The 24,126-nt window shown below is 47.3% G+C and overlaps 1 protein-coding gene across 4 annotated transcripts in view; it reads left to right on the top strand.

The window, feature by feature from the left end:
* The window catches only part of AGAP1 (ArfGAP with GTPase domain, ankyrin repeat and PH domain 1), a 575,037-nt gene that overhangs the window by 474,811 nt on the left and 76,100 nt on the right, over positions 1-24,126 (top strand). The gene's annotated exons all lie outside the window — the stretch shown is intronic.

Here is a 24,126-nt window from a genome sequence, read left to right on the forward strand (position 1 = left end):
TATTTCTGTATGCAATTATTTGTACCTATATAGTATCTATGGCATAAAATTAGAGATCACTAAATGTTTAACAGTAAGGAATGTCTGGGGCTTTCTTGGTGGCTCAGATGGTAAAGAATCTGCCTGTAATGCAGGAGACCCAGGTTTGATCCCTGAGTTGGGAAGATCCCCTTGAGAAAGGAATGGCGCCCACTCCATTATTCTTGCCTGGAGAATTCCAGGGACAGGGGAGCCTGGCAAGCTACAGTTCAAATGTCTACAACTATGATATATGTTAATCCCACAATGCAACTGTTAAAAGGGACAGTTTTAAAAACCCTGGTAACTGTTTTAACACCTTACAAACAAAATTAGTACAAGTCTATCAGAGCTCTACTTGTAAGTCTGATCATTACAGATGTGGGTGGATAAGAACTTCAGAAGGAAAATGGAGTGGGTGGTTAGAGTGGTCATAGTGTATTCTCAATATTAAACCACAATGAAATTAATTTTGCTTCTACAGTAATATTTAAGAATCTTCTAATATGTTCTTACTTGAAGCTGAAAAAAGTTGATGTATTTAAATTATTTTCATATGAAAGAAATGAGACATTTTTTATTTTGTTGCTACAGTATTGGCTTCTCCTAAGATAATAATGACATTGTTTAATCATTCACACTAGCCAAGGACCATGCTAAGAAGTTGTGAAGTTATAGTCAAAGCAGTTTTAGGGGGAAGAAATCTGTTAGTGTTTAAAGGAATGTATTTCCATAAGAGCAAGAAGAATCAGGAGTTTAGCATTCTTCTTTTGTTTCCCACTCTGATCTTTGTACTTGATTGACTCAGTAAGTACCACAGATCTTATGGCTTCCAGGATTTCTCAAGCCACAAATCAGAATGCTCTTGAGAATTTCCGGTGAAGTCCTTCTTAAATGCAAAATGTTAAAAAGGTTTTCTAGCAGATATTTTCCCCAGTCTTCTCAGGTTCAGCTGGCCACAGGGGGGAACGTGATGGACTGAATAACCCCAAAGTGTATCATTTAACTCCGCGGTTGTAGGAAGTCAGCTGCAAAGATTGCAGATCAAATGCAACGTCTGCCATTGTTGAGGCTGGTGGTCCAGTGATCACAGCCCCTCAATTACAGCCCTTCCAGGGAGCACGAGCAGCAGTCATTAAATCATTATGTCTTTGATTAGTTGCTCTAACTGGTCATTGCCTTTGAAATACGATAGCACAATTTGAAGTTTTATTAAACTTTTTTCTGGAACTGCTGAAAAAGATGTTGTGTTTAAAAAAAAAAAAATCGAAAAAAGGCTTGCCGTGTATTTTATTGGAGGAGATTGTGAAGAAGAAAAAGAGGGAAGAAAAGAGGAAAAAAGAAAAGATGAGTGTTTCCCATTATCGGTCATTTTGGTGGTCTCAGAAAGCCTAAGGTGGTCCCTGTGTGCCCGCCGCCCGCTTCTCAGAGCAGCTGGCCCCCGGGGAGGGAACATGAGACGGGGCAGGTCAGAAGACCCGAACCCACTCCCAAACCCTGCTCCTGCCTGCCTCTGTGAGCACAACTGAGCAGGGCTCGCAAAGGATGAGCTTCACCCTCACCATCCAGCTTGAAAAGACTGATTCAAACCTCACTTCTTTTAAGTGAGAATTTGGTTTCCTTTTTATTTCTTTCTTTAACATTGACTTATTTATTTATATTTGGCTGCACTGGGTCTTAGACGAGGCATGCGGGAGCTTCCTTGCGTCACGGGGCATCTTTCTTTGTGCGGACTCTCTAGTTGGGGCACACAGGCTCAGGAGTTGCTGAGCATAGACTTGGTTCCCTCACAGCGTGAAAGTGAAAGTCGCTCAGTTGTGTCCGACTCTTTGCGACCCCCTGGACTATATGGAATTCTCCAGGCCAGAATACTGAGGTGGGTAGGCTTTCCCTTCTCCAGGGGATCTTCCCAACCCAGGGACTGAATCCAGGTCTCCCGCATCTCAGGCGGATTCTTTACCAGGTGATGGGACCTTAGTTTCCCGACGAGGGATGGATCCCAAGTCCCCTGCATTGCATGGTGGATTCTTAAACAAGGGAGCACCAGGCAGGTCCCTGCTTTTTGTTTCTGCTTTGAGGGTCAGGTGTTCAGTCCTTATACTACAGAATCATCGGAATACGTATAACCAACCCTGTTCACTGAAAAACTAGGCTTTAAAAAAGAAAGCAGAATATACTTTGTGATGCTGAGAACCCAACACCCAAAAGTGGCTTCTGTTCTCACACTCTCGTGGCATCCCAGAAGAGAGTGACGCCCAGAGGCCAAGAAGCCCCAATTTCAATGTCCTAACAAGCCACCCCCCAATAGCCTTCCCTTCTCGAAATGAATAGCTAGCTACTCCTTGAAGACACGGAAAGACGCTTCCATTACTTAGCGATGTATTTCTCATCTCCATCTGAGAATGTGCCAAACCTAGAGTGGGGATATTTCTACTTCAGCTCACTTTTTTATTCCAGTCCCTATTAAAAGTTACACTCTCAGTGTCAAACTGAAATACCCAATTAATTGTGGGTACACTTGAACCCTTGCTCTGCGACTCAGTGTGTTTCTAGGCCGAAAGGGAAACCGACGCTCCACCTAATTGGAACTTCTGGTTTTATGGCGTATCCTGGCGTTTTCGCTTCGTTTTTATTTTCAGTGTTTTCCGGGGTTAATGGTGTTTTCCGTGCTCGTCTACATCAGCCCACTATGTGGAAGCCCTCGGCAGTTTTCAAATCGTAAGAGCTTTAAAGAAGCCGCCGATGTTGAAATTGTATTTGCTGTTAGGAAAGTCGTTATGAGTTATTGGAAATGGAATTAAAATTGTGTAATTAAGGATCGATTCCTTATTTCAGAGTTCTGTTTCGTTAGGTATTTTGTCTTGTGTTCTATGGCTTCAGATTACAAAAAGAGCACTCGTCTTCGGGGAAGGACGAAGTTATTTTGCTGTCTCCGCATTTGTCCTATTTTGCTTGGCCTCTGGTTTTGTTTAATCCTCTCAAAGACCCTTTTAATGGACGTTTCAACACGACTACTTCTCTGTGTGGTAGCCTCTAGGAAACGACCATTATGTCAAGCCCCTTCACAGCTAAAGTAGTAAGTTCACATAGTGGAAGAATCTTCGGGGTTGCATCTTATGGGAGAAAAAAAAAAGCCCACTGCTTTTTTTTTTTTTTTACAAAAGAACAGAACATTTACCCAGTCTTGTTGAGCACATGAATGTTCAGATGGCCGACACAAAAGGAATCTCCAATCTCTAACCTCACAATGAAATTGCTCCGACAAAAGATCACGGAACACCGGGCGCACTAAAGTGGAAGAGACACAAAACCGCAGCGGTGTCTGACCCCGCCTGCAGAGGTTCCTGGGGGACCGTCTTTATCCAGCATCCTGGTGCTACGGTCCGGCTGCAGTGCTCCGCGGAGCCAAGGCAGTTCCCCGGCCCCAGCGGCATTTATACCGGTGGCATCTCTCCAAGTAAATAAATACCCGTCCAAGGAAGACAGGGAGCCGTGCTATCGAACATGCTTATCATTTGGCTTCTCCAAGAGGTACAAGTTTCCGCTCCCCGGTAGGAAGGGAGAGGGTTATTTGTCTCGTGCTGAGACAAGGCAGTCTTTAGAGATGAGTGGCACACCCTCGTCAACCCAGCCCCTTCCTGCGCCGGGCTAAAGAGATCCTATTAGTTCTCATAATTGATTCTGAGGGCTGCAGCCTGCGTTTCCTCAGCTCTGCGCCGTTCACGCCAGGGATGTAACTCACGCACACTTGAGCATCCAACATGGCCGGCAGGGCTCGGACACACCGCTCCTGGCTGCCTCATTTTTTAATCAGCTATCTGAGGAATATTTATCTAATCAACAAAGAGCGCTGTCAGGAGGAGACCAGTGGTGACATTAATATAAGTCTGTGGTCTCCTGGTGCAATGACAGAGGAAGAGTTTAGGATAAAACCCTGCTCGTTTGAGTATGCCAGCAGACTATGGAATATGTTTATTCCGCTTAGAGAGCTACTCAAAGGGTTTCTTCTGTTGGAATTTGCTATGTGATTAGTTCTCAGGCATTCATATGCTGTAGTTTTAAAAAAAAAAAGTTGTTTTTTTTTTTTTAGAGAAACAATGAATTTTCTTTTAAAAGAAAATTTTAAGTCCTTATGATCATCACGGGGAACTTGGATGAAAAGCTGTAGTGTCCAAATGTAAAGAGGTGTGTAATAACTGGGAGTCGTTAACTCTAAGTGATTCCAGCTCCTCTGACTTAGTCGAAAGCCATCATTTGCACGTTTTCCCTTTCTCTCTGTTTCCTCTGAAAAGGTGGTGAATGCCTGTTAGTAATTATAAGAAGTTGAGTGTGCAGTGCACACTCGTGTGTCGCTCTCAGACACCTCAGAGGGATGTTCCATGAATTAGACTTTATACCAGCTTTCCTTCTTTAGATGTACGGCTGGCAGCCATCGGGACTTGGGCGAGCTGGGTCGCAGCCACCCACCCCTCAGCCTGGCAGCCCACTCCCCCAGAAAATCGGTCAGTTGAGGATGTGGACATCAGCAGGTCTGCTCTGGAGGGGCAGGGTCACGTGACACCCCCAGTGCCCATGCTCCGATACTTATCAACGTTTGCACCAAAGTCACCTCTCTTTTCCTCTCTTTGTAATTCAAAGATCTCCTTTTTTAAAGTTGGTTTTCATAATACCTTCAGTGTTCATAAGCAAGAGGGCTGTTTGTCAGTTTTAAGGGGAATTGACAATACCCTTGTTATCAGAGGGCAGTAAACTTTTTGTTTTCTTATAATTTGGAGCATGAGTCTCTGTACTGTCTTAACCTGCCTTTTCCACACTTTTAATCCTTAGAAAATATCTTCCAGCCAGACTCCTGTTGAGTTTCACCGCCCCCTCTGCTGTTAATTCTCAACCTTCAGCTGTCTGCCTCGTGTACCACCTCTTGTTGTGATAGTCCAGCAGCTGCCTGGTATTTCACCCAAGTCCATGGTTCATATTTTGTCGCCATTATGGGGAGAATGCTACAGTGTCCAGCTAAAGCCTTCCTTTCCCAGGCCCACTGACGTTTCTGCTGACCAAGACTGGGATTCAGAAAGATCCACTTAATTTGCAGGCTGGGGACTTGCCCTGGTGGTTCAGTGGTTAAGAGTGCTTCCAGTACAAGGCATGGATTCATGAAACTAAGATCCCACATGCCATGTGGCGCGGCCAAGAAAATAAAAAACAAATTCACTAATAAATTTTTGAAAAATAATGATTTGCAGGCTGCAGTGATATGTGGCCCATCTCACTGTCTATATTTGTTGTTGTTCTAACTGTTTGTGACCCCATGGACTGCAGCACACCTGGCTTCTCTGTCCTTCATCATATCCCGGAGCTTGCTTAAACTCACGTCCTTTGAGTCGGTGATGCCATCCAACCGTCTCATCCTCTGTCACCTCATTCTCCTCCTGCCCTCAGTCTTTCCCAGCATCAGGGTCTTTTCTAACAAGTCACCTCTTTTGCATTGAGTGGCCAAAGATCTGACTATCTACGTTGGGACTGACGATTAGTTTGCGCTAGATCTGGAATTTTATGTCGTGGGGTTGAGTCTGTGTCCATTAAAATGTGCATGTGTGTTCTCAAACATTGGAGACAGTGGTGTTGAAGCACTGTGCCTTTTCAATAGTTAAGTAAGGCATTCTGAGCTTCCCAGGTGGCGCTAGTGGTGAAGAACCCGCCTGGCAATGCACAAGATGTAAGAGGTGAAGGTTTGATTCCTCGATCCAGAAGATCCCCTGGAGGAGGGCCTGGCAACTCACTCCAATATTCTTGCCTGGAGAATCCCATGGACAGAGGAGCCCGGTGGGCTACAGTCCATCTGGTTGCAAAGAGCTGACATGACTGAGCGACTTAGCATGCACGCAGCACGTAAGGCATCCTGGAAACTGCTCACAGAAGAGACTGTTGTTTATCCAATTAGCAGAAGAGTAGAATGGGAAATACTGATGGAATGCCCACACCCTGCTGTCTTTTTGTCCCATAACCAGAAATTCTCATGTTAAAATCATTGTTTTATGTGAAATGTATGAGAAAATCAAAGTAAGTTAGCCTTTGTTTAAAAAGATGAAACTATATTCCTGAAAGATTTTTAAAAGCTAAATTTTTTTAGAAAAATGTATTGAAGTATAGTTGTTTTACAGTGCTGTGTTAGTTTCCGCTATGCATAGACATACATCCCCTCTCTGGATTTCCTGCCCATTTAAGTCGGCACAGAGCACTGGGTAATCAAGACGGTATGGTACTGGCACAAACACAGAAATACAGATCAATGGAACAGGAGAGAAAGCCCAGAGATAGACCAGCACACCTACGGTCACCTAATCTATGACAAAGGAGGCAAGAATAGACCAAGAACTCTACTAAGAACTGAATATTTAATTAAAATAAAGACTACCCAGGAAATTAATCATTTGAGCTAGTTCCACATGAAGTCCTCAAGAATCACCGACTAATCCAAAGGCCTGAGGTCAAAGGATGCCTCCAGCGTGATGGCCTTGGTATGTGCTGGTCCATGGAGCCAGCATCCAGCCAGCAGCATCAGGTTGCCTCACCGCTGGGTCCGTTGGGTGCAGCATCCTCGTTTCCTCAGAAGGTGACACGCAGCAGCGCTGCACATAACCTGAGATTTTATTGATGATAATATGATTGTATTTTCTCATTGAGAAGCTTCTAAACAAGTGGATTTAGAGCAATCAATGCCCCAGGAGACAAATGCGTGTCTCAGGACCTCTGTATCAGCCAGAAAATGTCCATTTGTTTAGGAGGAAGAAGAAGGCATGACATTTTACACATTAAAATTGATTATTTCATCAATAGGTTAATAGAAAACCAGGCTTTGAGTTCACTTCCTGCTTATCCATCCACACAGTAATGGGAGGCTGGGGTTTGAAAAATGCCAGGTGGAGAGCAGGCAGGAAAGAGGTTTTCTGCACCAGCTCCGCTTCCTTGCAGAGGGGTGCCCAGCGCTGATTCTGCCTATTTATATGTAAATGCTTTAGAAAGAGGTAAGTTTTTCCACTGAGGAGTGCAGTTTCTGTGGCTGTGACTTGCTGGAACTTTTGAAACACAGGCCAAGATGCCAGAGCTTAGGCTGTTGAGATTATTGAGTACATGCTTAATTCTCTGAACATATGACTTGCACCTGAATGTGTCTGAATGAATGTGTGCTCAGTCGTGTCTGACTCTTTGCGACCTCATGGCCTGTAGCCCAACAGGCTCCTCTGTCCATGGGATTTCCCACGCAAGAATGCTGGAGCAGGTTGCCATTTCCTACTCCAGGGAATCTTCCCAACCCCGGCATGGAAACTGCGTCTCTTGCGTCTTCTGCATTGGCGGGTGATTTTTTTTTTACCACTGTGCCATTTGGGAAGCCCCATGTACCTGAGGAACCTGGTATTTGTCCACTGAACATTTCCCAAGGAAACTCTTAAAAACTATGACTGGTTTCTTTTGTCTCAAATGATCTTTGTAATACTGGTTGTACTTGAAGCCCCTGTTGCCAGGTATGGTGTTACCTGGGACAGTACCTTATAGATAAGACACCTTCAGGGTGTAGAGATTAGGGAAGCTTCTGCACTGATGGAAAATTAAATTTGGACCTGTGTAGAAGGGACTTGTTCACCAACCTTACTAGGTTAGAGATGACATTTCTTTTTTTGTCTTTTTAAAATTTATTTTATTGAAATATAGTTGACTTACAATATTGTGTAAGGAGTCTTGAGAGTCCCTTGAACTGCACAGAGATCAAACCAGTCAATCTTAAAGGAAATCAATCCGGAATATTCATTGGAAGGACTGATGCTGAAGCTGAAGCTCCAATACTTTGGCCACCTGATGAGAAGAGCCGACTTGTTAGAAAAGACCCTGATGCTGGGAAAGATTGAAGGCAGGAGGAGAAGGGGACAACAGAGGATGAGATGGTTGGATGGCATCACTGGCTCAATGGACGTGAGTTTGAATAAGCTCCGGGAGTTGGTAAAGGACAGGGAAGCGTGGCGTGCTGCAGTCCATAGAGTTGGAAAGAGCCGGTCATGACTGAGCAACTGAACAATATTGTGTTAACAGTCGTACAGCCAAGTGATTCAGCAACATATATGTTTATTATTTTTCATATTCTTTTCCGTTGTTATTACAGGATCTTGGGTAGAGTTCCCTGTGCTATATAGAAGGACGTTATTATTTAACTCTTCTATATACAACAGTTTGCATCCACTAAACCCCAGACTCCCAGACTTTTCTCATTAATTTGGGTTTTCAAGCCACAGAGTCCTTCTTAGTCATTTAGTTACAGCTTCACTTTTTCTCCTTTTGAATCAGGTGACAACTAACTCACAGCTAGTTTTTACTCTCATTAACATAAAATGTGCATCCTGATTATAGAGTACCGTTTCTCAAATATATCTCATATTGTCGCACCAGGGAAGTCCAGTGTGCACCAAAGTGCTTGGCATTCGCGTCAGCAGCAGAAGTCCTTGTGGAGACCTGGTCTTCTCCCTGTTTGTTCTGTGGCCCCCAGAACTTGACACCCCGACAGCCTGCACTGTTCTATCTAAAGTTGAGCCGTTTGTCCCTAAGCTACCGCAGGCAAGACCAGCCAGCCCGTCCCAAGCCAGGAATGCGTTGGGGTGAGCCACCTGGCCCCTGACCAGTGCACGCCTCGCGTCTGTGACCCAGTGTATCAGCCTGGCTTCCTGCAGTGAGCCTCAGACACACCTGCAGAAACACACACACCTGCCTCCCCGGGTTGGCCCTTCATACCTGCATTAAACAAGTGCTTCTCCCTGATGGCTCAGCTGGTAAAGAACCCGCCTGCGAGGCAGGAGACCCCAGTTCGATTCCTGAGTCAGGAAGATCTGCTGGAGAGGGGATAGGCTACCCACTCCAGTATTTGTGGGCTTCCCTTCTGGCTCAGCTGGTAAAGAACCCACCTGCAATGCAGGAGACACCAGTTCAGTTCCTGAGTTGGGAAGATCCCCTGGAGAAGGGAAAGGCTACCCTCTCTAGTATTCTGGCCTGGAGAACTCCCTGGACTGTATAGTCCATGGGGTCGCAGAAAGTGGGACACGACTGAGCGGCTTTCACTCACTCTCTATCCAATGAAAGCTTCATGCAAGGCTCGACAAGTTTCTCTTCCTGGCTGTGGAAGTCAAAAGTGATGCGATCATGCCCTGTCTTCAGGGGCGTGGGTGACTGGCCGTCCTGTCTGTCCACACTGGGTCTCTGGCTGGATCTTCAGACGCGTTAGCCTGAAGACTTGTTTCTCAAGAACCACCTTGTCTAACTGTTTGCTATTCACGGTATGTCTCCTCTGAAGGGCTGATGGGAGGCAACCTGTTTACCCCAGGTGTCTAGTTCCTGAGTCGGGGGGTGGGAGGGTGTGGGGCTGATGAGGTGAGGACCTGTGTGTGGAGAAGAGTGTCAGGGAGGTGGGTAGCGGGGCTTAGCACTCCAGGTCGTCACCACACGCAGTGTGAGCGGTGGGCCTGCCTTGCCCGTGGGGTCTTGTCCTGCGCTTCACTCTGAACCCAGGGCTGCCCTGTGGATCTCTTGATGTTTGTCTTTTTCTCTTGGATGCTTTCTTCAGTGAATGGAGAGCTTAAGGGGGCGTGTGCTCTTTGGGTGCCTCGGTTCAGAGCCCCTGAGCCTCCTCCTGTAGAAAGGAAAATGGAACCACCGTCAACCGCAGCGTGTTGAGTTGAGTTTAGCTGGTCCAGGTTCCTGTCCAGATCACAATATGTCTGGGGAGAAAACACTTCATTTTTTTTTTTTTTTAACGGCTCTGGGAGTTACAGACCTATGGTCTGCAGCATATGCAGGAGCTATTTGATTTGACGCTCACCCAGCGTTTTGCCAGATCCAAGGGCTTATGTCTACTGGCCTCGGTAGCTCCTTCAAAAGACGCACTAGCAATAAAGAACCCGTCTGCCAGCCTGGGAGACGCAGAGACTCGGTTCAATCCCTGGGTCGGGAAGATCCCCTGGAGAAGGGATTGGCAACCCACTCCAGTCTTCTTGCCTGGAGCATCCCATGGACACGGGAGCCTGGCGGGCCACAGTCCATGGGATCACAAAGAGTCAGACACGGCTGAAGTGACTTAGCACGCACACACGCACCAGCCCCCAGGGACAAGGCCCGCTTTGCTCTGTTGTCAGTAGGCGCGTGTAGAACCAGCAGGACGAGGCCGGTGCATGAACTTCCTTGTCTGGGCTTTTGCTGGATTCTGTGCAAAGCTAAGGATGCTGGCTGGCCTCCCTCTGCCCTGCCCGAGTCCCTCTGCGCTTCGGGCCTGGGAAGGCCCGGCTGGGAGACGAACCGCCCCCTCCTGGCGCCCACCTGCCTCCTGGGAACTGCACGTCGGAGGTGATGTCACGTGCTCCTTTGACATTTCTTTTCTCCCCTTTTCATTTGTTTCTTTTCCTTTTTGTTTTCTCTCTTTCTCCCCCTCTCCCCTCTCTGCTCTCGGGATGCAGCCAAACGCAAAGCATGGAAACTAAACCGTGTTGGTAGCCTGCGAAATATTTACAGCAGCAGCACCAACACCGAAGGTAACGCCGCCCCCCTCCCGCCCCCCACACCCTCCGCACCCCTCACCCTGTCCTTCCCGCCTTCCTTCCCTCCTGGTGCAGAAATGGAAATGCGATTCGCCCAAAGCCGCATGCACCCCGATTGTGTTTGCAGAGTCATTCTTGTGGTCTTTTCATCTTTTTGTTTGTGTGTTTGATTTTTTTTTTTTTTTTTTTACCATTCATGTTCCTTTCAGCTTACTTAAATTTTGACCTTTCCCTTGCCGTCCTGGACTGGTGATGTTTAAATTACTTCAGAAACCTATTTTCTCCTCTTTTTTTTCTTTTCCCTTTCTACGTGTGGGCACTCAGTGTAATATTTCCCAAGTTATTACAGTTTTTAAAAGTGTTAGTATCAGGTGTAATGATCTGTAGCCGAATACAATAGTGTGCCGTGACATTTAAGTAAGAGTCTTAATTTGTTTTGTGGAAACATTCTCCGTAATGCTCTCTGCAGCTCTAATCCAGGAGCAGCCAGGCCCGCGTCATTTGCATGGGCTGCTATCGCTTGTAAATTCAGTATATTGTTGTGTTTCTAAAGGTCGTCTGGTGCCAAAGTTCACAAATTGACTTGCGTTGCTTTTTTCACTGAAGACAGCCGTCATTGCTTTTGTATAATAGCAGATTGAATTCTCCCCCTCCCCACCTTCATTTGAAACAACACAATTATAAATTGCCCTTTTTTTTATGATTACAAATGTCAAGGGTCAGAATTATTTTGATGCCAGGCAAAAGAAAACCACCGCCATCAGCCCCAGCCCTTGTAATGGAGGCTGGTGTATAATATGTGCGATGCAAAATAGGTCACAATCCAGCGATCTCAGTATAATAGGGGGACTTTTTTTTTTTTCACTTAAGTGCAAGCCAAATGGGTCAAGTAATCGCAAGCTCGTGCCCTAACACTAATTGACTTATTTGGGGATGATTATAACTGTAATATTTTTCTTAATGTCACTGTTTTCTGGGCTGTTGATTTTAGTGATTGCCAAGCAGTGGCATTAAATCTCTTGTAAATTTTAAATTGCATGCTATTTCTGTAAACAAGTCCCCCTCTTCACATCCCGATCATTAACCTTTGCTGATTTATATCACCATCCTTTTTTCCTTCCTTTCACAATTACTCCTGTCTCGCCACCGAAAGCCCAGCTCTCTGCCAGAAAAAAAAAAAAAAATAGGAATCTGAAAAACAAAATTACATTTTCATGATGGCTTGTTAAAGACCTATTGTTTTAATCATAATCTTTTTTTTCATTCCTCAAGGGGAAACTGTCGTCTGTTAAGGTACCAATGGAGCTTGACCCCCACCCCCACCTTGGTATTTTCTTTCAAAGCATTCACTCAAGAGAGACAAAAATGAGAGAAAAGAAATAGAAGCTTAGAAACAGTCACCTGCAGTATCATTTTTTGCTGTCTTTTAAAGGGTTTTAAGTGTCCTCATTCACTATGTTTTAATGTTAGTTTTTCAATTTAAGGTTCAGAATCATTTCTCTTCCCTCTGTCCCTATCAGATATGTTTTTCTTGTGTGTGTGCATTTGTCACAACAGATTTGTTGATTGACTTCCAGCCTTTAAGCAATATTTGTGAGGTCTGGTTTTACCTGTGGTTGTATACCAAACTGGGGTGGGGGGAGGAGGCACCCCTGAGACTTGCTCACGGGGTCTTCCTGGAGATACTGGCAGGGAAGTGTCTCACAACAGGTGTGACGATTTGCAGAAGTGGGAACTTCTCAGCCGTGACCAACCAGGTAACCTGCAGAGTCCGTCCTGCCCAGCACTCCTGGGTGGGGCGGGACCATGATGCTCTCCGCTCTCTGAAATCTAAATACGGCAACACTGCAGTGCACTCAGGGTCCCGTCAACTGCCAGGACTCAAGGTGGTCCTGAAGATGCTGGAGTAAACAGTGGCCAGTTCTCTGTCTCACCTTCCTTCATTTCTGTTCAGCACACGATTACATTTATGAATCTTCAGTTAAGTGACATGACCAGTCTTCATTTACTTTGGGTTTCTTTCAAGACTGTTATCTGTATGTACCAAGTCTCATGTCTTACAGCTTTTCAGATGATAATACTGGATTCATGTAACTATATGAAAATATCAGAATGCCTTTCTGATTTCTCATCTTTTCCTATATGGTATCACTGCCTATTTTCTGTCTATAAATTGACCCTTCATGAGAAGTCATGTTTCAAACATCCTAACTTTTGTTGTAACCTGAGTCCTTGAGTGTTCCCCTAAACATACCCATCCCCAAATGGAATGGTTTTTTAAACTGGTTCGCTTGAGTAACTTGTTCAGAGGTACCCATAAAATACTGTTGACACCAAAGTTTCCTGTAGAAGGAGTTAGAACTTGAGTTTCAGGGGTGGTGGGCAGGCCCTGTCTGGGGAGCTTGTCCACACCCCTCCATGAAACCCCAGAGAGAACAGCTCAGACATGGTAGGGCTCACCCCAGGAGTCAGGCTGGTGACAGACGGGCAAGACCAAGAAATGAGCCTGACGGTCTCACTCCAAAGCCCTTTCTCGCTCATATTCATTCTCCTGGCCCCAGGGCTACATCTCCTCATTGAATCTTCACTGCCAGGTAGGTACTTCGTTACAGGTAGGAGTTTAAACAAGTCAGACGGTTTTCTGCAGGACCGGGAGCTGGCATCTTCCAGAGACAGGCCACGTGCCCGGATCTCTCAGCTCCATGACCCTTCTCCTGGGTTCTCGTGGAAAGAGTCAAGGATGAATATCAGGAGTGGATGAAAATAAACAGAACTAATTAGGGACACACATGGACAGGAGTAGAAAACAAACAAAAATATGTTCTCTTCCACTTTTTTTTCTGTCCACTGGGGCTAATTATCTCTGAAAACCAAGCTGGAAACCTCATTTGTATGTATTATATTGCCCTAACTTTTAAACCTCCGTTTACTTTATAAAAACTCAGTTCTTTCCTCAAGTTGGTGACATTTAAATTCCTTCAACAAGAATGCAACTTTACTTTTTCCATCTCGGAAGCCTGTGTGCGAGGTGGGTTGGAAAGTTTGTGATGTGATTCTTCACTTCATAGCTGCCTGTTAAGCCGAGGGGAAATCGTATCTGAAGTCCAGTGGGTGAGGCTGGACTTGGGAATGTTCAACTCCAAGGGAAACATGTTTCTGGAAACAGAGAGACCTGAGCAGAAGCGGACGTTGTGTAGCAGGACACACGGCCAGGCAGCCAGCTGTGTGGTCTGTGAGCAGCATCACCCGGGCAGAATGACACGGGATCCGTGTGCGTGTCCTCGGTCCTCACGTTCCCTGAACTGTTGGGGTGGGTCGGACCATCACCCACTGTGCGGTGGGCCAACCATGGACTCTTCTGGGAGTTTTCAGCTCTCCCTGCTCCTACAGAAGAAGGCCCATGGAAAGGCGTAAATGGGTAAAGAAGAGATATATTGGGGATCAAGGAGCATTTCCGGGGGTGTCAGGCCCACCCACGTCGTATGCATGGGACATGTCAGTTGAGTACCAGCTGGGTTCAGTACAGCCCGAAGTGCCGGCTCAGCCCTGGTGTAGACTCCATGTCTGTGGATCTGGAACTCGCCCCAGAGGCAGGCATGTGATGCTTGTCTGGGGTCCTTGGCCACCGCATGAAGGCCAGATGGGGGAACTCGGAGGTGCCAGGCACCGTGGTTCCACCCAGGCCCCACTGTGGAGAAGCACAAGTTTCATTCCGGCTGGTCTCTTGGGCCCCGGTCATGCTCACACCCGCTTCCTCCAGTGGACGGCCAACAGTGTCCCTCCTCTAGGAGTGGACACAAGCAGGCCAGTCTGTGGCCGGCCTACTCTGCGATGTCCTCTCCACCCTCTGGAGCCCTCAGGCATAGATCTGAGACACCCACCTCATCCAGGTCCTGTTCCGTTACAGGAGATGTTCACGTGCTCCCCCCTATCAAGGTCCCGGGTTCCTGCCACGATGCAGGTGCCCAGAGCTGGACCCCAGGCAGATGGAGGGGACAGGCTGACAGTCAGCCCAGGGAGGGTCAGACAGAGATCCTGAGGCAGGGTGAGAAAGGAGAATTTCCAGCCAGGCTCTGGTGGCCTGGAGGTCGAGAGGAGACTGAGGCCACATTGGATTCGGGGGTCCGGAGCCCTGATGGGCCCCAGGGCTGAGGGCTCAGATTTCCTGGCATCCTGTCCTGCGACCACCCCCCGCCCCAGCGGCCTTCCCCAAGCCCCGTGTGCCTGCTGACCTGTGCGGGGCCACCGTCTGAGGCTGCCTTCCACGCTACAGCCAGGCTCTTCACCATAAGTCATTCGCACACTTGTCGTCAAAGCCTGGTTCCTGTTCAGAAACCATAAAACTATCTTAAGCAAATAGTCCTGGTCTGGTTCTTGCATCCCCACTTCTTAGCTCAAAGCTGGGGCCATCCCCACGCCCTCTCTGCACCTCAGTTTCCCCATCTGTAAAGTGGGGACAGTCAGTGAGGTCATGTGTCCAGAGACAGGTAACGCGGCGCCCGCACTCACCACTTCACTGCTCCTAGTGTCAGAAATGCCACGGACACTCTCAAAGAAAATTCAGAAGGTTGAGCATCGTTTACATAGCAAGGAGCTGAGATTCAGCAGGAAGTATTGCCCCTGAAAGTGTAAGAGGGGGTTTTAAAAGTCAAACTTCTTTTTCCCAGACGTTTTTCACTACCTCTCCCAGTTCCACTGTACCCTCGTCCTCCAAAGACCCATCAGACGTAGAAACTGGGCTTTTGAGTCCAGTATGCCTGCGTCCGATCCCAGCTCTGCCATGTCCCCACTTCATGAACTCCTGGCCTTGCTGGGTCTCTCCTCCCCTGCTTAGATTTCTTTCTCCAAGATGGAGACCATAAAACCTGCGTCAAAGCACAGCTGAAGAGGAAACTGAGAGAGGCAGATGAAGCCCTGACTGTTGAACTGTGTACACGCTGGTTGCTGTGAAACTGTCATAAAGGCTTACGTCATGGCAAACCATCTCTGGGAACACACTGCACGAAGCACAGACATTTTAGGCCCGTGGAATGTGTCCATACAGGGCAGGATTGGCCAAAGCCAGCCCTCTTCAACCACGAACGGCCAAGATCTCATACAGATAAATCCAGATTTAGGAAACCCTTTCATGGGCGCTTGCTCCAGGATTTGGCTTTCTGGGGAGAGAAGCAAGACTGCCAGCTTTTTCCAGCCCTCAGCATTTCAAAGGAAGATGAGACAGGTCATCACCCCTTTGCTGAGCTGCAGCTGGGAGAGGAGAGCTGGAGGTGGGGGCAGCGTGGAAGGTTCCGGAACCTGCCCGTCGGAGTCTCCTTGTTCTTACCCTGGGCTCTGGGCAGAGGAAGGGTCCTGGGCCCCATGTCCCAGCAGATTCGGAGAGCAGGGGACCTCTGAAAAGTGATGAACTTAAGTTAGAATGAGTAGCAAATGGGAAGCGCATAGAGAATCACTTAGTAACAGTGTATGGAGCATCACTTAGTGACCAGGGAAATGACAACAGGGGTCTCTAGGTTCTCTCTTTCTAAACTGAAAGCTGGGGCCTTGAGTATTCCCAGGATGCCTGGGCCCGAGCGGGTGCCAGGCAGCGTGTTAACGTAGCCACCTTCTGCCTCCTAAGAAGGTTTCATTTAGGGATCCAATCACTCGCCGTAATTTAGAAGTCGCGACGTGGGCCCCAGTGGTTCGGGGAGCAACAGCTGTCTCGTGGCCTGGCTCTCCGGCTGCCCTCGCACCTCTGTCTAATGTGTTGGGAAAATCAAAACCTTCTCTGTGTTTCATGAGGATCTTCCTGTGATAACGCAGAGCAGTAAACAGTCCTAACTCTGTGACCTCCCTCTGGGGTCTCGCTTTTTCACGACATGAATTCTGCTCTTGTCCTAAATTAAGCCACAGTACAACACTTCAGTCGGACTCTGGGCTAAACAAATACATTTACCAAGCTGAGAGCTTGCAAAAATATTTACCTGAGAACCATGACCCGTGTGTGTCTATAAAGACTAATGATTTTTTTTTCTTTTTGTTTAAAATGAACAGCTTCTCAAGTGCAAGAGGGCATTTTTTTTTTAACTAATTTTTTTTTCGCTATAGGTCTTGGGTCTGCACAATCCCAGACACTGTATTCTTCACATTTATGTTTTCTTACAAAAAACTGAAAATAAATAGAAACTGACTTTCAATGTTATGGTAGGTTTGGGCTGAAATCTTAAACATGGGTCATTTTCATCATAATTGGGTAAAATATCTAAACCACATGCTTATTGAATATTCGCTTTGAAAGCAGAAATATTGAACTATTTTATAAATTGTAGGACTCCTCAAAATTAGCATAAAAGCCTGAGGCTGTGTTTGACCAAGCCTGGCATAGTCTCCGAGGGTATAGATTGTGCGGGAACTAGGAAAGGGGCAGACTAGCAAATGCATTCCATCTTGGTTTCCAACTTAGATGAATAAGTTGGAAAAGTTCTACCTGGAGAACTTTGCTGACAAAGGTCCATATAGTCAAAGCTACAGCTTTTCCAGTAGTCACGTACGGGTATGAGAGTTAGGCCATAAAGAAGGCTGAGCACAGATGAATTGATATTTTTGAACTGTGGTGCTGGAGAAGACTCTTGAGAGTCCCTTGGACAGCAAGGAGATCCAACCAGTCCATCCTAAAGAAAATCAACCCTGAGTATTCATTGGAAGGATTGATGCTGAAGCTGAAGCTTCCAAGTACTTTGGCCACCTGATGCAAAGAGCTGACTCATTGAAAAAGACCCTGATGCTGGGAAAGATTGAAGACAGGAGGAGAAGGGGATGACAGAGGATGAGATGGTTGGATGGCATCGCTGACTCGATGGACACAAGTTTGACCAGGCTCTGGCAGGTAGTGAAGCACAGGGAAGCCTGGTGCACTGCCGTCCTTGGGGTCACAAAGAGTCGGACACAACTGAGCGACTGAACAACAGCCTGGAGAACTGGACTGGGAAGGATTCTGAGGCTCCATCAGGCTGTTTGAGGTTGGTGATGAAGGTCTTTTCCTGGCAAAAGAAAGGAAGGCACAGCACACATTTGTCTTCATAGTCCATCCCACTCCTTCTTGAACCACTGAGCTGAGACCAGCCGGGCGAAGTGGGCAGCTCAAGGTTCCTAGTTAGGACATGGCAGGGCAGGAAGGGAGAAGGGCACTGTGGGAGAGAGGACCCCAAAAGTGGGAGCCCAAGACCTGAAGGATGCAAAGAAAAGACAACGCGGAGCTTCAGGCAGAAACAGGGAGATGTGTACGGCTGAGTCCCTTTGCCGTGCACCTGAAGCTCTCACAACATTGCTAATCGGCTCTACCGCCGACATATAACAGAGAGTTAGAAGGAGGAAAACGGAGCAGGGAGAAGCCCGTTGCAGACTCTGCTCGGGAGGAGACGTGCGTGACCAATGGTATGAGTTGCTGTTAGCACGGTCCTCAGGGTCCTGTGCCGAACCCTAACACGGAAGTCCCAATTCTGACAACAGATGTCACGAGCGCAGAGGACGGCCGTTTCCCGCGAGCCTTGGCTACGCGATGGTCGGGGCACTTTGAAAGGGTAACCGTCAAAAAGCCTGGAGTCGGTGACGCCTCGACTCTTTGGCCACCTCTACCCATGGACACGTGGCCCATCCATCCTGGACACTGTCATCTCTGCACCATTAAAGTAACAGGTTTTCATCGTGTATTTGTCTTTAACTACATCCAGAAGGACGCTTAGCTTCATGCATAGAAATGGACATCAGGGTCTAGGTTCCAGCTTTGTAGGGGAACTGGGGAACACGGACCAGACTCCTCATCTGGCCAATGAAGAACGTGGAATGAATGATGTCTGAAGACACCTTGAGTTCTTGCAAATGCAGGAGAGAAACAGATCTATTCGGCATCACCATACACAGTACACCTGCAACTGGCAGGCCCTTCTAAGCCACTGTGCATCCGACCAGCAGGAGGGTCCGGACCCTCTCAGCCTCCGCAGAAGCACGGGGCTCTTGTTCTCCTGGTGGGCAGCTCAAGACGGACCTCCCGCCCCTCAAGACGGGAGGCGCGCCTCTGTCCGTCTCGCCTTCCAACCGCTCCCCAAAAGGCATCCTTGTCAGGCGTGCCTTGTTGAAAACAACCTCCAAGTGGAAATCAGTTGCAGCTGCCTTTAGCCCTTTAACCCTTTGCCTGCTAAGATTCCGCAAAAATAATTGATGACTGATTGGCCCATTAACCTTTAAAAAAAAAAAAGTTTGACAGCCTGGACTTGTGTAATGAGGAGGGATTTCTTGTGAAATCAGTCTGATGGCTGAGTTGCTTGCCCCTAAGGAGGCGAAATGAGCCCCACGGGGCCTCGTCTGCATAGAAACTGGACGCAATTAGTGTAATATCCGGTGTTATTAATGTCGTTTGGAATAATTGGGCAGGTCGGTTTCGACAGGTTCATGGTGCTAAAATACTATTATAGTGGACTTTCCACAGCTAACCGTTAAACACGGAAAACTGTTTAAATCCCTATGAGCCTAATCACAGAACTTTATGAAAGCGCTAAGCCCTGGAATGTCACACTGTGAGACAACACTGGTCTTTCTTTTCGGGCTCTGGGTGTGGCGGGCTTTGATTTTTTTTTTCACGACCAGGGGACCGGGGGGTTGAATTTTCATGATCACCTGTGTATCTAAGGCTGAGAAACAGCCTGTCCCTTAGATGTCGTCAGGAATTTCTGCAGGCTGAATTCTATATTTACAAAATGAATTAAATATAAGCCGCTGTGATGGTCACGAAGAGCCGGTTTGTAGTAGTGAAACGAAAACACTTGAAACGCAGCCAGTGAGAACTTCAGCCTTCTCATTCCTCATCTTCTAAATGAGGGTGACGTTGGAGAGGAATGATCTGTCTTTCTGACTCACTGGCCTCTCACTGCCAATTATTTTTATTTTTTTTTTTTATCTGGTTGCAAATACTAAAGTAGCATCCCAGAGTCGCTTCAGGGATGTGAGGGGGTCCTTCTGGTCCGCTGGTGGTTGGAATGGGGCTGTGTCACCTATAGAAGTCCTGTATGAACGTGGGGAGGAGCTTGTGAATGTCCTGTCCACACAGACGAAGGGGTAATATTTAGTATTTAGGTCCCCAGATCTGCTGTTTACTTAATGAGTGTCAGCTCCATGGTATAGAAATACAAGCCAGGACTAAATCTAGAGGTTTACCATGTGTTGACCTAAGAAGATGATGACCAGGCAGCAGCTCAGAGGCTCCCATTAGGAACAGATCTTTTCTCCACTGGATTCATCAGGACTCGTTTGGAAGTGATGGAAATTTAAATGGATTTAGGCAGAAAAAAAAAGGGGGGGGAGGAGAATGGATTAGCTTATCCAAACCAATTGCAGGACAGGTGGCTGGAGCTGGCTGCAGGGACCCCGGGGACCTGGCAGGCACTGGGTCCATCCCACCCCTGCTTCCCTCTGCTGGTCAGCAGCGTTCTCACCTGTCCACAGGTAGTGGCCCTGATGGCAGAGGGTTTCCCACCTGTGGATAACCAGTGGGCTGTGTCTGGTGAGGTCCCAGATGAGATGGAAGGAGTTCTTCGGCCCCGACTTGGATAAGAGCAGTTGGTTGATGTGCCCACCACTAGGACAGACCACAGCGGCCACGAGCATCCCCGGCTCTGACTGTCCTGGTGTCCGTGAGCATGTCCCTCCTCCCCATATGGACGGATCGCTCGCTACGGAGCAGGATATGCAGGAAGACGGCAGCTGGAACGTCCCCAACTGATGCCTGCCAGACCCACAGCCGTGTGTCCCCAGCATTCTCCGGATGTGACGAGTTAAAAAGAAATTTGACACTGGGGATTCCCCGGTGGTCCAGTGGTTGAGACTTCAGCCTTCCAAGACAAGGACACAGGTTTGATCCTGGCGTGGGGAGGGGAGAACTGGGACCCCGCATGCCAAGCAGTGCAGTCAAAAAATTTTAAATATAATAATAATTTTAAAATACAAAAAAAGAGAAATATGGCACCTAGTAACCAGGAGTTTCTGGGAAAATTACCTTTAAAAGAGCTCATTACCATGTTCTGCCATCAGGAGTGAGGGGAAAATAACAGAAAAATTCACTTGGAAGTGGGGAGACCCCTCCACCTCCCACTGGACACCCTAGGAGAAATTTTTTTAATGCTTGTTCATTCTTAAGAAACAAAGCAGTGCTGGCCACCTTGAGAGAAGAAAGTGATCAGAGTAAATGAGATGATGCCAAGAAAATCCTAGCATTTTTCCTGACACAAACTTGGAGCCCAATAGTATTGTTTTCATATTTATTATTCCATGCAATAGATTCATTACAAAGAAATAGGTTTTCCTTCATGGAAGTCATATGTAGCATGATTTAAAATGTAACTGTTCTGTAATCCTTTTTCTTTTTTTTTTAATCTTGGGAGGCAAAAGAAAGTCATAATGCAGATCTAATTCAGTTCTGAAAACTCTTAACTGTATCTGTACGTGTTAACATATTGTTGTTGTTTAGTCCCTAAGACGTGTCTGACCCATTTTCGACCCCATGGACTATAGCCTGCCAGGCTCCTCTGTCCATGGGATTTCCCAGGCAAAAATACTGGAGTGGGTTGTTGCCATTTCCTTCTCCGGGGGATCTTCCCAACCCAGGGATTGAGCCCACATCTCCTGCATTGGCCAGTGGATTCTTTACTACTGCTCCATCAGGGAAGTTAACATGTTGGGCTTCTGTGGTAGCTCAGCTGGTAAAGAATTCGCCTGCAATGCAGGAGACCCCAATTCAATTCCTGGGGCAGGAAGATCCCCTGGAGAAAGCATTGGCTACCCACTCCAGTATTTTGGCCTGGAGAATTCCATGGACAGAGGAGCCTAGTGGGCTACAGTCCATGGGGTCGCAAAGAGTTGGACACGACTGAGCAACTTTCAACATATTAACCTCCCTCAAAAAGAAAAACAGCTGCATACCAGCAGTATCCAGGGAAACACACGAAGCCATCAGCAGAAGCTGGGGTCCATGGATGCTGCTGGTGTAGAGTGATTGCAACTAAACTCCATGCACAGATTTAATCCCTTCCTCAGGAAGTGAGGTCACCTAGCTGACCGACTCTGTATAAAGACATCTTCGCCAGGGCCTGAAATCCAAAAGAAGGCTGGGAGTAGCCCCACCGTGGGCTGCCGCTGCACTGAGATGGCATGGGAGGTGGTCCATCCCGTCATCCTCCCCGTCTTCCCAGCGCTGAGTTGGGCCCCGTCCTCCAGGTAGCCCAGATGTCCGCATCCGCAGCTCAGCAAAGAGCCTCTGAGTGTGGCCTGCTGGGGAGAGGCCAGCCCAACAACAGAGGCACCACCTGAGGCATCTTTGTTCCAGAGCTGTGGCCTGATCCCCCATGGACAAAACTTAAAGGAGCGTCCCCTTGCCTCTCCAGGGTGAGGGCAAGCCATTCGCTTAAAACAAGAGAAAATTCACATAAGAACGTTTGGTCAGCGTTTCACTACCAAAGTGAGCTACTATGGATTGGAACGCCTTGACCATAAGTCCCGACACATACCTGCTCATGGCTGAGAGGGGCCTGAGTACGTGCTTCATACCCTAGAAACACAACACACTCACGGCCAGTCACAGCCACTACCGCTTATGGCTGCGGCTCTCTCGGTCACCGAAGTATTGGGACTGTGGGTTCTGATTCCCATATTCATTGTTCATATAATTAATTGTGTGCCTTTCTGGCTTGACAGTCACCCCGCTGGACTCCCCCTCTCAAAAGGACACTGTGTCAGATGAATTGAGTTTGGGGTGTTTGCACAGTGGGTTCTCAATTAGGACGTGAAACATGGTTTTGCTTTCCAGGGTCATCCAGGCATGTTCCCATGGCTCACCTTTCCAATCCCAGCCTTTTCTCATGAACTGCTGTCAACCAGGCTGGGGGCAGGGGACGCCCTGCTTTCGTTTGCTCTTTTGAGCCTTTCTGGTGTTGCATTATCATTAGTGGACCACCCAGGCTTTCATCTTCCACAGACGAGTGAAACCTCTCTGGCCACGCACGCTCTTGAGTCAATTCATCACCTTAATGCGGTGTGAGGTTCTCTCTTTCCCACCAGCTAACACTGACTACAAGTCCCAAGTCACCCTCCGTATTGTGGCTTTTAGGGAACTGTTTGGCTCATTCACATTTCTTTGTATCTCTCCTTCCCTCCCTCACAGATGAAAAGAAATGAATTTATAAACAGGTACATCTAAATGTGATTTCTGTTAGATCCTTGTATACAGAAATGCAATGGATGTTTCATTATATTGGTCGTCTATCTTGCCCATTTACTAACTGCAAGTATTATTTTTTATCATTTGTAGATTCCTTGGGGTTTCCTTTAACTGATGTGAAATGATTGCTTCTAACATTTCATCCTTAAGAATAATGTTCTTTGGGTTTGCATAGCTACTCTTTGTCCACGGAAAGAGGATTCCCTTCTCTTCCTAGTTTGATAAAAGATTTTAACCATATTTTAAATTTCTGTCTTCTTTGTTAGGGCGTCATACATGCTTCATGTCATGAAGTCATACATACTTCTTTTCTCATAGAGGTGAACCCTGGTATTGTCTCACGTGTACATAATTTACCGAGGTCTAAAGTTAGTCCTTAACTCTCCTGGGCAACAGTGCAAAAAATCCTAGGGCATTTTCACTCCTGGGTCCCCATCTCCACTTTAATTTCTCTAGAAGTGGGTACTTTCCCCAAATTAGACATGATAAGAGAATCAGCATTTGGTATAGTTTTTGTTTAGATGTATCTACATATATATCTATTCATTTGCTCACCAACCCATCTGGCTCAAACTTTCTTTGTAGAATCTTCCGAATTCTACAGTTCCATTAGAGAAGGGCGCTTGGTCATTGGCTCTTTCAGTTTTTATATGAAAATATTTTTATTCCACTCTGGCTCTTGGAAAAGAGTCCTCCTGGCTCTGGATGTCCAGTGGCATCCCAGCCGCCCTTCCCCTCCCGCTTCATGGACCCTCTCGTTCAACCTGTTCACTGAGCTGTCCTGGGTCTGCTCCATATGATGCCCAGTTTGGCCCCTTTCATGGGGTGGGCCTGCAACCTGCTCCTTTCCCCCCAGCGCTTTTCCATACCCCCACAAAGCACCTTTATCACAGGAGCTCTGAAGAGTTGCCGGGAGGGAAGGTCACAGACGTGTGAGAAGCTGGTGGGAGTCGTGGGCCCTCTTGTCAGAGAAACGTGACCCAGTGAGGCTGGTGCGCTGGTGGGAGAAGCCCTGACCCGCCTTCCCCAGCTGCTCAGAGCAGGATCCGTGGACTCAGGCTTCCCCCACCAGCAGATTAAGCTCTGAAAGAGCAGTGATGCTGATGTTGCATAGAGCGTGATACTATCGTCCTCAAAATACATAAAGACTCCGTGAAAAGGTGGCGCAGGCCTGTTTCCGAAGCAGTCGGTGTTTGTTTAGGGGAGCGGTCCCCTGGCCCCAGGACAGACACGAGTGTTTGGCCCCCACTGGCCCGGGATCAGTGAGGTCGGATGAGAGGGTCTCTCAGTCACAGG

The sequence above is a fragment of the Cervus elaphus genome, chromosome 20 (assembly GCF_910594005.1).
Source record: "Cervus elaphus chromosome 20, mCerEla1.1, whole genome shotgun sequence".
In the NCBI taxonomy this organism is placed as follows: Eukaryota; Metazoa; Chordata; class Mammalia; order Artiodactyla; family Cervidae; genus Cervus; species Cervus elaphus.